The sequence below is a fragment of the Lepidochelys kempii genome, chromosome 9, assembly GCF_965140285.1.
Source record: "Lepidochelys kempii isolate rLepKem1 chromosome 9, rLepKem1.hap1, whole genome shotgun sequence".
In the NCBI taxonomy this organism is placed as follows: Eukaryota; Metazoa; Chordata; order Testudines; family Cheloniidae; genus Lepidochelys; species Lepidochelys kempii.
Genome location: NC_136388.1, coordinates 78,830,385 through 78,843,814, shown reverse-complemented (window position 1 = coordinate 78,843,814; position 13,430 = coordinate 78,830,385). Strand labels below are relative to the sequence as shown.

Sequence of the window (13,430 nt, the reverse complement as noted above, 5' to 3'; positions counted from 1 at the left end):
AAGCTATGGAGTTCTCCTAGCCTCTCTCATGTTTCCAAGTGTCCATTTCCACCAAGTAGGGACAGGATCCAGAAGCAAATCTTGGCACGGGGCTGGAGGGGGTCTACAGTTGTTGCTGCCATTTTTCAGATGGATGGGGGAAGGAGGGTCATAGAATGAATGCTTGTTTGAGAATACAAAGCCAGAACCTGCACAGTGTTAAGTAGCAGTGCGGGTAGGTGCCAGTCTCTCTGGGATATAATAATGACACAAATCGGTGATTTGACACCTGCCTTGGGCGGCTCCCATTCTACATTACAAAGCTACTCGTGGCCTTGCTGGCGAGAGGGATTAAGAGCCTTGTCGGGATGTTTGTTGTTGCTTGTTGACATATCAGATACCCAGAACTCACGGTTACAGCAGCACTAGGATCTGGTCTCTGGGGCACACCGGACAGTTTGCGGAGCTGCTTTTGCATTTGCACTGAGCTTGTTTTACTTGTGCTTGGCGAGTGAGATTGGAGGCTCTCCCCTCTTTGAACCTCCTTCCCACTCCATGTGGCTAATTAAAACTTAGGGTTCGAGACGGGTCATGCTGCAAAGTTGGGGTTTGGATTGGAACTGTCCCAAGTTTTGGATCCGGTACATTGATTTGGCCCAGTTGTAATGACATCTAGGTATCTCATTGAGCTCATGCTCTTGCTTTCTACCTCTGGAGACCTGCATTTGTATTTGTCTTAGACCTCAGGTGTAAAAAGACTGACAATCTCACAGCACAGCTGATGTGTTCACGTGACAGCCCAGTCATGGAGTCTGGTAGTGTTCGAGACCATTAGCAGCCTCTGCTGAGGACAAAACCTTGGACTTGAGTACCTGGGTGTGCTGGTGCTCAGGACTGAGGTGCATCAGCAGAGTTTCAGCCTATTGTGTGAGCCCCAGTGCTAGAATAATGGGGTGGCGGGCTGTGGGGTAGAAGTGAGGGGCATTGGCAGAGCTGTGCGAAGGGAGCCCAGTGCTGGAATAATAGGGGGTTCTATAGGCCAGAAGTGAGAGGCATTGGGAGGGAAGCTTCTGCAGTACTTGCCTTTGTTATGCCTGCCTACAGCCAATGTCTGCATTCAGTGTGCGAGCTATTTGGATGATCTGTTTTACCACCAGTGGAGTGTGAATATCTGGCAGTATGTTTCCTTCCTCATCTGCTGTAATTAATCTTTAGTTTAGAGTAAATAGATATGCTGGGCACTCCTCTGGTGCTGGAAGTACTTGGGAGATGACTTTTTGAAGTTCATTCTCTCTTCTGTGCGTGTGGGATCATCTGAAAGCAAATGCTGTGAAAGAAAGGGGCTGCTTTATGATTGGCTAAATGGGGGGAAAAAAAAGCCTCTTGAAAAAATCTTTCCAGAGGGCCCAGCTGGTTTTACTTTTCAGTGATTGGCCACGGCAGTGGAGGGCGGACACAGCCACTGCTCAAGGACCTAGGGTCTGGCCACCTGAGCGTGAAACTTACTTACACTGACAATAGCTAAGGAGCAGCAGCGCCTAAGCTAGCAAAAAAAATCCGTGCGTGTGTGTGTGTGTTTAAATCTATAACTTATTCAACTTCATTTTGTCATCTTCCTACTGCAATAAAGAAAGTGATTGAACAGTTAAAGGATTCTCACCATTGAGTTGCTTGCTCGTCAGTTTTTCTGTTAGCTGATATTAGGCAGCTGTTCCCCACGGAGTGTGTTTGAGCTGAAGGAGACACGACACAACCTCAAGGTAAATCAAATACATGGATTTCAGCAATTGCTTGGTGCCTTGTCTTGGTTCTGCTCTCTCTATGCCTCTGTGTGTTGTGTGTGAGATGTGAATTATTTTGTAAGGCAGCATGTGTCAATCATCTGTTACATGTAATAGCAGATAATGCTCTTCACGGAACAATGCCAAGTGAATTTGTCTCCAGGAATAGCGAGGGGCTGTCAGCTTGAGTATTTGTTGTTCCATAACTGATATTTAAGGGACATTCATGTCCAAATAACTTGATTGACGGTGTTAGTATTGGGCTGTTGTTGTTGCACAGGGGAAGGAAAGAGAATCTCTGAGCTGCTACAGAGGTTTCCTGCCATACTCGACCTGTTACTGAATTTTGGATTTCCCAGGCTGAGTCACGGCAAAGTGTGTTGGACTAGAGGGCACATTTTCATTCTCACCGCTACGGTGTGTGCTTAACTTGGAGTTTGCAGGTTCCATGTGTGCAAGGCTTTTTGATTTGTCATGCAGTTGATCTTTTCAGTCACAGCAAACCAATCCCTAAAATGAGAAATCCCAGCGTGAAGTGGATGTGCTGGTTGTCTAATTGGGGCTACATGGATTTTTCTCTGGGTACTGCCTCACCCATCCTTTGGCTGGGACCGGCACAGCTATTTTGGTTGGGGTTCGATTGGTGACTGAAAACGCACAGATTTAGGCTCTGATCTAAAGTCCAGTGAAGTTAATGGAAAGATTCCATTGCCTTCACTGGGCTTTGGATCAGGCCCTTAGACTGAAGCGAAGGAGCAAAAAACCTAAGCTCCACATCCTGACTTCCAAACCTGCATACTTTTAAATCCTTTGTTGGAGACCACTGTGTGCTGGGTAGAGGCTGATCTCTGTGTGATCTCTGTGTCACCATTCTGTTGTAGTCTGTAATGTAATGATGATAAACTTAGCTCTCAAAGCACTTTACAAAGGAGGTTTCTGTGGTGGGGTTTCCAGGGCTGATTAATGCATACGCTTCTTGGAATGTCCCAATTCCATCCCATGCTAATGTTCCTCATCATGTTTGGTTTTGTAATGTATTTTTCTACAGTGGCTTTTAAAATACTGTTCTTATACTCAGGTGTAAATTGTTACATTTTAATTCAAGTGTGATTAATTTATATTGAAATATTGCTGAAAAACACAGAAATTGTCTTCATTCCTCTGTGCCCACATATGTCAGCAGTGACTGCCCCGGTTTAAGGTGGGGTATATAAAGAATATGGGCCCAACTGAATTCTAGTTGAAATCCATGGAAGTCTTTCCATTGACTTCAGCAGGAGTTGGATTAGACCCTTATACCTAAGTGAACTTGTTGTTTTTTGTAATGAGATAGAAGTCAGATACAAATACAAAGCAGATAAAAAACACAGATAAACTACATATATATTTAATGTGCCTTCACTTCCTTGAATAAACTCTTTTAATATAAATTTAAAATGCCTACTGCATATGATTTTATTAACTATTCTCTCTCCACTTTGTCCTGAATAACCAAACCTGAGCACAGGGCAGAATCTGTATGTGGTTTAGTTTTATAAACGAACAAAAGTGACTGTGGTTAAATGAAAAGGGTGCTAAGATCCTTTCACTGTTTCCCTTTGATTGTTGCACCATTTAAAGTCAACGCTGAGATTCTGAAAATGGATTTTAAGAAGAGAAAATGTTGAAGGAAGGGTGAAGGCAGGGTGCCTTTTGCCCAAGAATTATGGCAGCACTCCCGGAGTCTGCTGTGTGCCCTGCTGGTGAAAGGACAGGGCTAAGAGGCTAATCTGGACTGAGCTATTGCCTGGAGATATTAGGGGGCAGGTCACTTGACCTCTTTGTACCTAAGGCTATGTCTATAGGTCAACTTACAGACACTGCATTAATTACTGCGGTGGCTGATGTCCACACCACCCTCCCTCATAGAATCATAGAATATCAGGGTTGGAAGGGACCTCAGGAGGTCATCTAGTCCAACCCCTACTCAAATAGGACACAATCCTTTCTGTCAGTGGTGTGTGTCCTCACCAGGAGCATTCCACCAACTGAAGAGGGGCAGTGTGGGAAACTGAGAGCCAAGGCTCTCAGCTTCATGCAGCTCCCCACTGGGAGCCCAGATGTCCCTTTGGGCTTCTTGCCTCCACGCTTTCAGCCATGAGCAGGACGGGGAGCTGCCTGGAGCTTCTTACCTGTGGTGGGGAGATCCACATCGGGGGTCCAGTTGGCCGCCGTGCTCCTGACGAGCAGGGAGCCGGGACCATGGGGGGCAGCAGGGCTCCCAGTGCGGAGCATGTAGCCAGGGCGGCAGCCTAAGCCGGGAGCCTTGATGGCAGCCTGGCTTGGAGCGGAGAACGGGCAGCAGCCAGGGAGCTGGCTCTCTTGTTAATGTCACAGCTACAGCAGAGCCTGGAAATCGACAAGAATGACTGCCAACAACCGATGTAAGGAATGCAGTGTAGACACTGCGTCACGCTAACTACACAGACGTAAGCCCTGCTCCTCTCGTTGAGGTGGGTTTATTATGTTGGCATAGCATGAGAATTACATCAGCAGGAAGAGCATTTCAGTGGGTACACCTCGACTGTTTTGTCAACAAAACTGTGTAGTGTAGACAAGGCCTTAGTGAATCCAGATGGGAAAGTAGGTAAAAAGCAGAAACTTTGCTGAAAGCCATTTGTTATCTATCCTGTGGGGAGCAATAAACTACCCCTTGCCCAGACAGGGAGGAGACTGATTCCCCCCTCTCCACATAAGCCATTTATTTCCAAAAGAGCCTGGTGGAGCTTGCTAGTAGACAGAGAGTGGAATAATTGCACGTGCAGTTTCTATGGATGGATGGATGTTGGGATAACTTATCTATCTGAAGGTAGGCAGTGGCTGTTGACCGTGGCATTGCTAAGGCAGTAAATGCCATCAATACCAAGTATGCAGTGTAGTTGTAGCTGTGGTACTCCCAAGATATTAGACAAGGTGGGTGAGGTAATGTCTTTTAATGGACCAACAAAATATATTACCTCCCACACTTCATCAATACCGAGGTCTGTTACTGTGTCTGGATGGTGCTCCACTGATGTTTCCAGGAGTTTATAGGTGCCTTCTGTGTATGGGAGCATGTTTTGTTTTTTTTTTACTCCAGGGATTGTGTCCCACTGTCTTCATTAATTCATTTGGCAGCAGAGGAGTTCTGTCTTCAGCCCCCCTGAGTTGATAAATAAAGGCCCAGGGGTCTACCTCTCTTGCCTGCAGGATCATGGGTGAAACATGCCACCCTCCAGGTGTGAAAGCAGAGCTCAGATTAGTGCAGCGCCAAGAACCATGGCACATGCGCTCAGAAGTCTTGGTGCCACACACAAGTGAGTGCAGTGGCAGTGAGGACACAGCTGTTTGAGAGTTATTTCACAGTGTGGCTGCACTCACTTGAGCTTGGCTAACTCGCTAGCACAGGGGTCGGCAACCTTCAGCCCTCAGCCCATCAGGATAGTCCAAAGGCGGGCCGTGAGACATTTTGTTTATGTTGACTGTTCGGAGGCACGGCCCCCCGCAGCTCCAAGTGACCAGAAACGGCAAATCGATTTGGATTTAGCAGCGATGCAAGAGGCATGCTGGAGTGTCGAAGGAGCCTTTCCAGAGGTCTAATGGCCGGGGGTTAATGCTAGAGCTGCGAAGGCATTAATTAACCTTTGTGTCCAGCTCCAGCACAGTCTCTGGTGACAAATGTTGGCAGCAGAGTGAGGCCACATTCCGATAAAGCCAGGGTCCCCAGACTCAGTTAATGATTGAGTCACAATAACCCTCCTTGTGCTGAGTCTCTCTGAAAGTCACCTCCAGATAATTATATTAACTTTTCTAGGCTGTAGGAGCTGGGTGCAGAGATTTAAAGAGACAGGGTCTTTTTCTTTCTATGCACTTTCAACATGAAACTCTGTCATATGTATGAGGTAGTAAATACAGAGCCAGGGCCTCATTTGTTCTTAATTTTGTATTCATTTACCACAATTGTGGATGTGAAAATTGGTGGACTGCATTTGCATTTTACAATCTACAACTCCCAGACTTGCATGGAAGACTGAAGTTACTGCAGGTAAATCAGGCATTTACTTGTGTTTACACTTTTTCATGCACCTTTTTAAAACTTAGGCCTTACCAAGCTAGTTGCCTGCTTTCCTGTGCAGGTCTCCATTTCCACAGTCTTTTGCATCCTGTAAGAGTAGCTTGTGGATAGTTTAAAGTGTCCTAGGTTTCCAGCAGGACACATTAGTGATGTAGAATCCTTGAGTTGCAATGTCAATGTCACGGTGACACAGGTGCTGCTATGTGCTGGTCTGCAGGTAGAAAGCCAGAGCTCCTACTTGGGCTTCCACCCTCCTCCTGTTCATTCTCATTTTCCCCGTTCCCCCCCATATTCCTGCTCCGTCTACTCTTGGCTTGCCAGCAAAACGGCAAAGACAGTAACTTCATTGACATACAGTTTGGATCCACTCATTTGTTTTTCTGAGGGTGATGATTTTTCTAATCATGTCTGCTCTGATGTAACCCCACAGCCAATCCATGCGAGTCAGTGGAGGGCCTCTGAACTTGCACCAGAGTAACCAGACTCTGGCTCAGTCCCCAGAGGGTTCTAAACATTGTGTTCTTTACTGGTTTCTGCACATATCTCAGGCATGTGTCTCTTCGCCTCTGATTCTGCCCCTCTTCCCATCGCAAGGTGAATGCTGCCCAGCTGCCAGTTAATAAGTGACACATTACCCTTGCAGCGTGTGCCATGAACATTTATCGAACGTACAGCAACGGCCCTGTTTAACTAGCCATTTTAAAGATTCCTTATCAGAAAAGGGTGCTTGCCATCCGGTGCCGGTAACAAGCTGAATAAGTGGAGGGAAATATTAACGGACAGATCTGGAAAGAGCCTTGTTGAACAAAACAGTTTGTGTGACCTTTCATAATCTGGCAGATAAGGTTCCAAAGGGCCAGGTGGCTTCACACCGCGCCGCTCCTAGGCTTGATGCCAGTTTAAGGTTCTTACCTATTAATAAAATCACCCATGTTTAGGGACCCTGTTCCCTTGCTTTTCCTGGGTTTTATCATGGATCTGAGAACTCTTTGTCCATGTCACAAAACCAGCATACGTTTGCCAGTGCCAATTCAAGGGCAGTTCAGGAATGAAAGATCAGGTGGTTACGGCACATTGGCTGAGCTGTGTGTAGGAGGTGGGAACTGAACCTCAGGGAATGCTGCAGGTCAGGCTGGAGGTGCGGTGCTAGACCAGTCTAGGGCCGGTGTCTGTAATAGCAGGGCTGAAAGGGATCTTTGGCAGGGCTGTGCAAGGTCGTCCAATTCTGGCACTGCAGGGGAAGGGTGCAGGGAAGTATTGAAGCACACGTGTGTGTGGTGGGGGGAGGGGGCCAGCTGCAGGTCAGGACTGAGGTGCATTGGCAGAGTTGCATGGGGAGCACTTGCTCAACCTCTGCCTGTGCTTTGCTTGGTCTAGAGTGCTATCTGGTTTCCATGAACTCTGACAAAACAAATGCCATTTCTCCTAGGATGTTGACCCTCTGTGGAACTGGGGATGACTCTTTGAGAACACACACCTAGGAAGCCAGAAGCATAAAGTTTGCTCTTCCAGGCTTGTTCCTGCAAAATATTGAAAGGAGGGGCAGTTTTCTGGGCATTTCCCTCCATTCCTTCCCATTTTGTGTCCTCAGCTTCAAAGTGGGGTGATCTAGTTAAATGGGATGTCCTGAGGTGGTGAATAAAGGGGAGGAAGTCACAACGGCCAGGCACTCAATTCCTAAACAGTGTACATGAATGTTACGTTTCAGTGGGCGCCTACAGCTGCCGCTGCTGGAGCTGTCTGAAGGATTTTGAACATCTGGACATCTTTTCCAAGGACCCTATACAGGATGCGAGCCATACTCTGCTTAATTGGGACCAGAAACTGAGCAGCTTCTTCCAGGATGCTGTACCAATAGATCTGCTGAGTGAAGGGTGGGTCTGGGGATTTCCTGCCATTTATCTCAACAAGTGAAAAGCATTTGACTGCAAAATGTGTGCAGGATTAGGAAACAGCTTTCTCTGTCTTCTTTAGCCATAGTCTTACTGCATCCCTCTGGAGCAGTCACTGATAAATGCATTCATGGCTTCTAGGATGGAAGCTTTAAGCAGTGTTTAAAGGAAAATGCATATTCTCTCAATAGTATGTTTAGCCCCCAGTGTCTGTGAATTACTTCCTGATATGCTAATGGGAATAGTGTATGCACATACACCTCTGGAGTGTGTGTGTGGGGGGGATTCTACAGATCTGCAGATCAATGAAATTGCATATATTTTGCATGCAAATATAGAATTTTTCGCATAAAATTTGCAGGAATTCATTGATTCTGATTGAGGGTGAAATGATCACACTACAGCTTTTGAATGTGTTTCTTTTTCTCATGTGCAGTTCAAAGTGGTCAGATTCCCTCCTCGCTTCTTCTCAGAACAGCAACAAAGTATTGCTCCTTCTCTCCTTTTCGCTTTGGGGTGAATGTCATTGCTCATTTTTATGGAAAGCAACACCAACTTCAAAGCAATAGATTTGCAAAGCTGGGGGGTGATGTCCCAGAGCTGCATGTGTCTGTTGCAGCCTGGGGATTGTGAAAGGATGGAGCAGAAGGAGTATAAGTAATTCTCTTTCACCCACAGGAGAGCAGCTTTCCTGTAAGGATCAGGGTCTCATCTCAGATAATGACAAGATTGTGTCATTGACGTTTGAGGGCACAGGAAGCATTGAGCTTCCCTTAGGAAGAGGCCATTGCAGGAAATAACTCCTGATAACGTCTTAGTGTCTCACCTGGAGAATCATTCCTGAGACACCGGTTTGATCAGGCAGGAGGGACGGAGTGTGTGGGGCGTGCAGAGAGAGAGAATGTTGAAGGAAAAAACGTACTGAAGAAAATGAGGCTTTGTTTCAGTGTTTTTGTTTAGAAAGAGTTTTGGGAGGGGGACTCGGTCAGTCTAGGTGGAGCAAGAAGATAAAATGCTCTGTAGGGCTAATGTGTGGAGATACCTCCACCTAAGTGGGCCAGTGCCTCTGTGCTGTGTGGTACCCAGTGATGAGCTGGAGCCGGGTTTGCACTGGTTTGCTAGAACCGGTTGTTAAATTTAGAAGCCTTTTTAGAACCGGTTGTTCCATGAGGGACAACCGGTTCTAAAAGGGCTTCTAAATTTAACTGGCCAAAAGTGGCACCTTAGGCAGAGCACCCACCGGCAGCTCCCCGCCCCACCCCCGGCCCCAGCTCAACTCCGTTCCGCCTCCTCCCCTGAATGCACCTCCCCGCTCTGCTTCTACGCCCCCCCTCCCGCCCCGCGTTCCACGAATCAGCTGTTCATGCAGGAAGCTGGGGCAGGCTGAGAAGCAGGCCGCGGCTTCCCGCTCAGGCCCAGGTAGGTGGAGCGGAGGTGAGCTGGGGCAGGGGGGCGCGAGGAGGGCCGCCCATGCCACAGCAGGTAACCCGGGGGGGGGCAAGCAGGGGAACCGCTCCCCATCCCAGCTCACCTCCGCCACCCTCAGCCTGAGCGGGAAGCCGCGGCCTGCTTCTCAGCCCTCCCAGGCTTCCCACCGAACAGCTGATTCGCGGGAAGCCAGGGGTGGGGGCGCGGAGAAGCAGAGAGGGGTGGTGCGTTCAGGGGATGAGGCGGAGTGGAGGTGAGGTTTGCTGGGGCCGGGAGCTGCCGGTGGGTGCTCTGCACCCACCAAATTTTCCCTGTGGGTGCTCCATCCCCGGAGCACCCAGGGAGTCGGTGCCTAAGGTGCCACTTTTGATGTGATCAGTGGGGGAGCGGCTGCTCCCCCTGCTCCCCCCCAGCTATGCTCCCCTGCCCCTAGGAGCCAGAGGGACCTGCCGGATGCTTCCTGGGAGCTGACCCAGGTAAGGACCTCTGGGACTCCCCACCTTGCTCCCCGGCAGGTGCCTCTGGCTCTTAGGGGTGGGGTGGGCACCCACTACAGTGGCCCACGAGACCCTTCTGCCCGGTTCTGGGGGCAGTCAGGGGACAGGGGAGGGGGGTGGATGAGGCAGGGGTCCTGGGGGGGGACATCAAAGAATGTGGGGGGTTGAATGGGGCAGGAGTCCCGGGGGGAGGGGGTGGGTAACAACCCACTTACGGGGTGAGGAGGGAACCCGTTGTTAAGATTTTGGCAGCTCATCACTGGTGGTACCTCTATGTAATGGAACTGTGTGTGCTGAGAGGTGGCAGTTCTTGGATTGTTTGGAAGCCAGGTGTGAAGAAAGCAGCTGGGGTTCATTCTTTCCCTGTGTTGCACCCTCAGTGACCTCAATGACGGTGTGGGGCGGAATGACTCATTTAACCTTCCCTTGGAAGGCAAAACACTGGAGAGGAGTGGGAGGGTCACAAGGCCAGACCTAGACACTGATGCATTGTGGTTGGTGACTCAAAGTTCACTTGACCCTCTTGGTGCCTGTCTTACTTCATCTGTGTAATTGGGTTAAAGCAGAACCTCTGGGTAATGAGATCCTGCATCTGCGTTTAATTTTCCTAGGTAAATAATAACCCTCCCCTCAAAGTTTGTCTTTAAGAGTCTCCTTAATGTTCCCTTTGTCCCCATCTCCTGCTTTCAACTCCATGCTGTTCATCAGACTGCCGCCTCATTTTGGAGCAGCCTCCCTCAGATCTGCCTGTCAGAGCCATTCCTGCCTGGCTTTCCAGGCCTGAGCACGGTGTCAGTGGTGTCTTTTTCTCACATGGGCAATTGTCTGTTAGCAACTGGATTGAGAACCACCAGTTCTCATCTCTCAGCACATAGAGCAGACATCATATAAGCATCATTCCTACTGACCCAAACTGGATGTGAACTCTGTGGCCTAGAGATTAAAGGCTCTCTGTAGCCTAATCCCAGTGCCTTGAGCTACGTGGGTGGGTCTGGGGTACTTCACATGGAATGAAGTCCTGAGGTTTTTATTTTACTGCCTCTCTCAACTAGAGGAGAGAGGAGAAGGGGGGAGCTGAAAACAGCCACCTCTGCAAAGTGATATTTAAAACGTACAGGAAACCCTGCAAGATGCCTAGTCATAATGTCTAACAAAACACTACAGCGAGATCCTACAGTGGCTAAGGGCTTATATACACTTCCAGCGCCGCACCGGGGCAGCTGCGCCACTGGGGCACTTAGCTTCCTCCGGAGCGATCGATCCAGCAGGGGTCGATTGTTATTGTGTCTAGGGAAGACGCGATAAATTGACCGCCGAGCGCTCTCCTGTCGACTCCAGTACTCCACTGGAGCGAGAGGCGGAGGCGGAGTTGACGGGGGAGCGTCAGCAGTTGACCTACTGCAGTGAAGACACCGTGGTAAGTAGATCTAAGTACATCGACTTCAGCTACGCTATTCACGTAGCTGAAGTTGCGTAACTTAGATCGACACCCCTCTTCCACCCCCCCACAGTGTAGACCAGGTCTTAGTGAAGGTGCTATCTGCACCCGTGGAAGAGCTTGTCCTGTCAGCATAGGTAATCCACCTCTCCGAGAGGCGGTAGCTATGTCCATTGCCGAAGCCCTCCTGTCCACAAAGGCGATTCGGTCAGAGTAACTACGCTCAGCGACGTAGTTATACCAACGTAAGTTTGTAGTGTAGACCAGGGCTAAGCAAATGCAAAGTCTGCAGAAATGAAAGGGAGGAATTGAATTTTAGCAGCGTCAGGAGCTGAGGAATGCTTGGGAAGGAGCAGATTTCCTACCCAATTTAAAAAAAAAAGGGGGGGGCTTAAAAAAAGAGGGGGGGCTGCGTCGGTCCATATGGGAATGTGGGTCGATTGTCCTTAACTCTTTGGGTGCTGGAATTGCTTTAATTAATCTGCTCCTCCTCCTGACCTCCCTATCCCAAAAAGCATTCCTCTGTCTGTTTATAGGAATGCACTTCCAATTCAGAGATATGGGCCGCAGTCAGTCCAGTGGGTCCTCTCACAGCATTTTTATTGTGCTCTCCTTTTGTTTCATTCTGCATTGTTTGTGTTCATCTCTTGGAAGCTGTGTGCAACAAAATATTGGCTTACAACTTCCTAATGAAGTGAGCTTTGCTTATAAGTTTTTACATGATTGTGTCTTTCGTCAGTTGCACATGTCACTGAACTTTCATTGCCAGTTTGGAGCAGACACTGTCTTTGGATAGTTGAACCCAGTTACCAGTTTCTATATATATTGGAGTGGATGCCCATCTTGTATACTGGTGTACCATGGTAATGACTGCCGTATCAGTGCCTAGAGAGAAAGAACTGTACATCTGTCATGCTTTCCATCCCAGAATCTCAGTCCTTTACAAACACTCATGAATTCTGTCACGCCACAGCAGTGAGGTAGCTGATATTATTACACCCAATATGCAGAAGATTAAATTGAGGCCCAAATGTTTTAACTAACTCTCCTAAGGTCACACTGAGTCAAGAATAGAACCCACTTTTCCCAGGCCTGAAGAAGAGTTCTGTGTAATCTCGAAAGTTTGTCTTCTTGTTCACCAAGAGAAGTTGGTCCAATAAAAGATATTACCTCACCCACCCTGTCCCTCTGATTAACCCCTGGACCAACATGGCTACAGCAACACTGCAAACAACAATGGAAGATATCCCATTTCCCTGACGTTCCCGTGCCCTCCATCACCCTGATGGATAGGATTTTCAGGTATGTCTGAACTTGGTCTCTCAGGGTCTGTGAGAAGTAAGTATTTATCAGATTGCTGTGTTCGGTGTATGCAGAAGGTCCGAGGGCTGAGTTGGGCATTAGGAGAATTTGGAGAACTTTGGTCTGCGGTTTCTGACGCAACTAAAGCAGCCTCAGATCTCTGGGGTTTTCTCTCCCTTGAGATGTTGTTAACTGAGGCATTTCTACAAGCCCTTGGTCAGATTGAAGTGCAATTACATGTTAACAGATCTTACTTGTCAGAATCGGTTGTTGTGGACTGCACACACCTTGCTACTCTTCTCTTTTTGAGGCTTTTCTTGCAATTCAGTTGTGAATAATTATTTCCAGCTGACCAGGCCTCTGTTGTGGTATTTGCACAACTACATTGTAAACACTGCAAACTCTAGCTCAAGTGAGTCCTGACAGTCTTCTGCTGCTGTCATCAGGCAGTAACTTTATTGGAGAATGTGCATCTTTTTGTTTTCTCTTCCGCCACAGAATTGTCACCATTAGTGTCCCAGCTCAGGGATCTCAACTGCCAGGGAAGCCCAGCTATTAAACTATGCACGTTTAGCTAGAAAAAAGATATACCCTAAATTCCTGGATCTGCTGTTTAATTACAGCACATCGCTCTTCTCTAACACCTTCCACTGGAATACATTAGCATTGAGAAATATTAATTAATGGGTTAAATTCATAACACCCTTGTGAGGTAGAGAAGTAATATTGCTATTTTATAGATAGGGGAACTGAGGCACACAACTTGTGTAACATGCTGTGGGTCGCACAGTTTGTTTGTGTCAAAGCCGGGAATAGAATCCAGGTCTTCTGAGTCTCAGGTGGATGCTTGAATTACTAGACCATCCTGCTCCTACAATATTCTCCAAGACCTTTGCTGTTACCATCCGAAATAATATGCAGATACTATGCAGGCTCTTTTACTACAGTGTTGAGGGCCATATAACCTAAGTACCTGGATGGAAAATGTGAATGGTGTAAAATGGAACAGAAGTTTTGTCC

The 13,430-nt window shown here is 47.9% G+C and overlaps 1 protein-coding gene across 3 annotated transcripts in view; it reads left to right on the top strand.

Annotated features, from left to right (window-relative positions):
• The window catches only part of STARD8 (StAR related lipid transfer domain containing 8), a 142,100-nt gene that overhangs the window by 60,058 nt on the left and 68,612 nt on the right, over positions 1-13,430 (top strand). The window contains exon 1 of one of the 3 annotated variants that reach the window (XM_073360989.2): positions 1,719-1,739. The exons of the other annotated variants lie outside the window; for them this stretch is intronic. The gene's annotated coding sequence lies outside the window, so the exon portion shown is untranslated. Of the gene's footprint in view, positions 1-1,718; positions 1,740-13,430 lie in introns of those variants that run through there. 3 annotated transcript variants of the gene reach the window in all.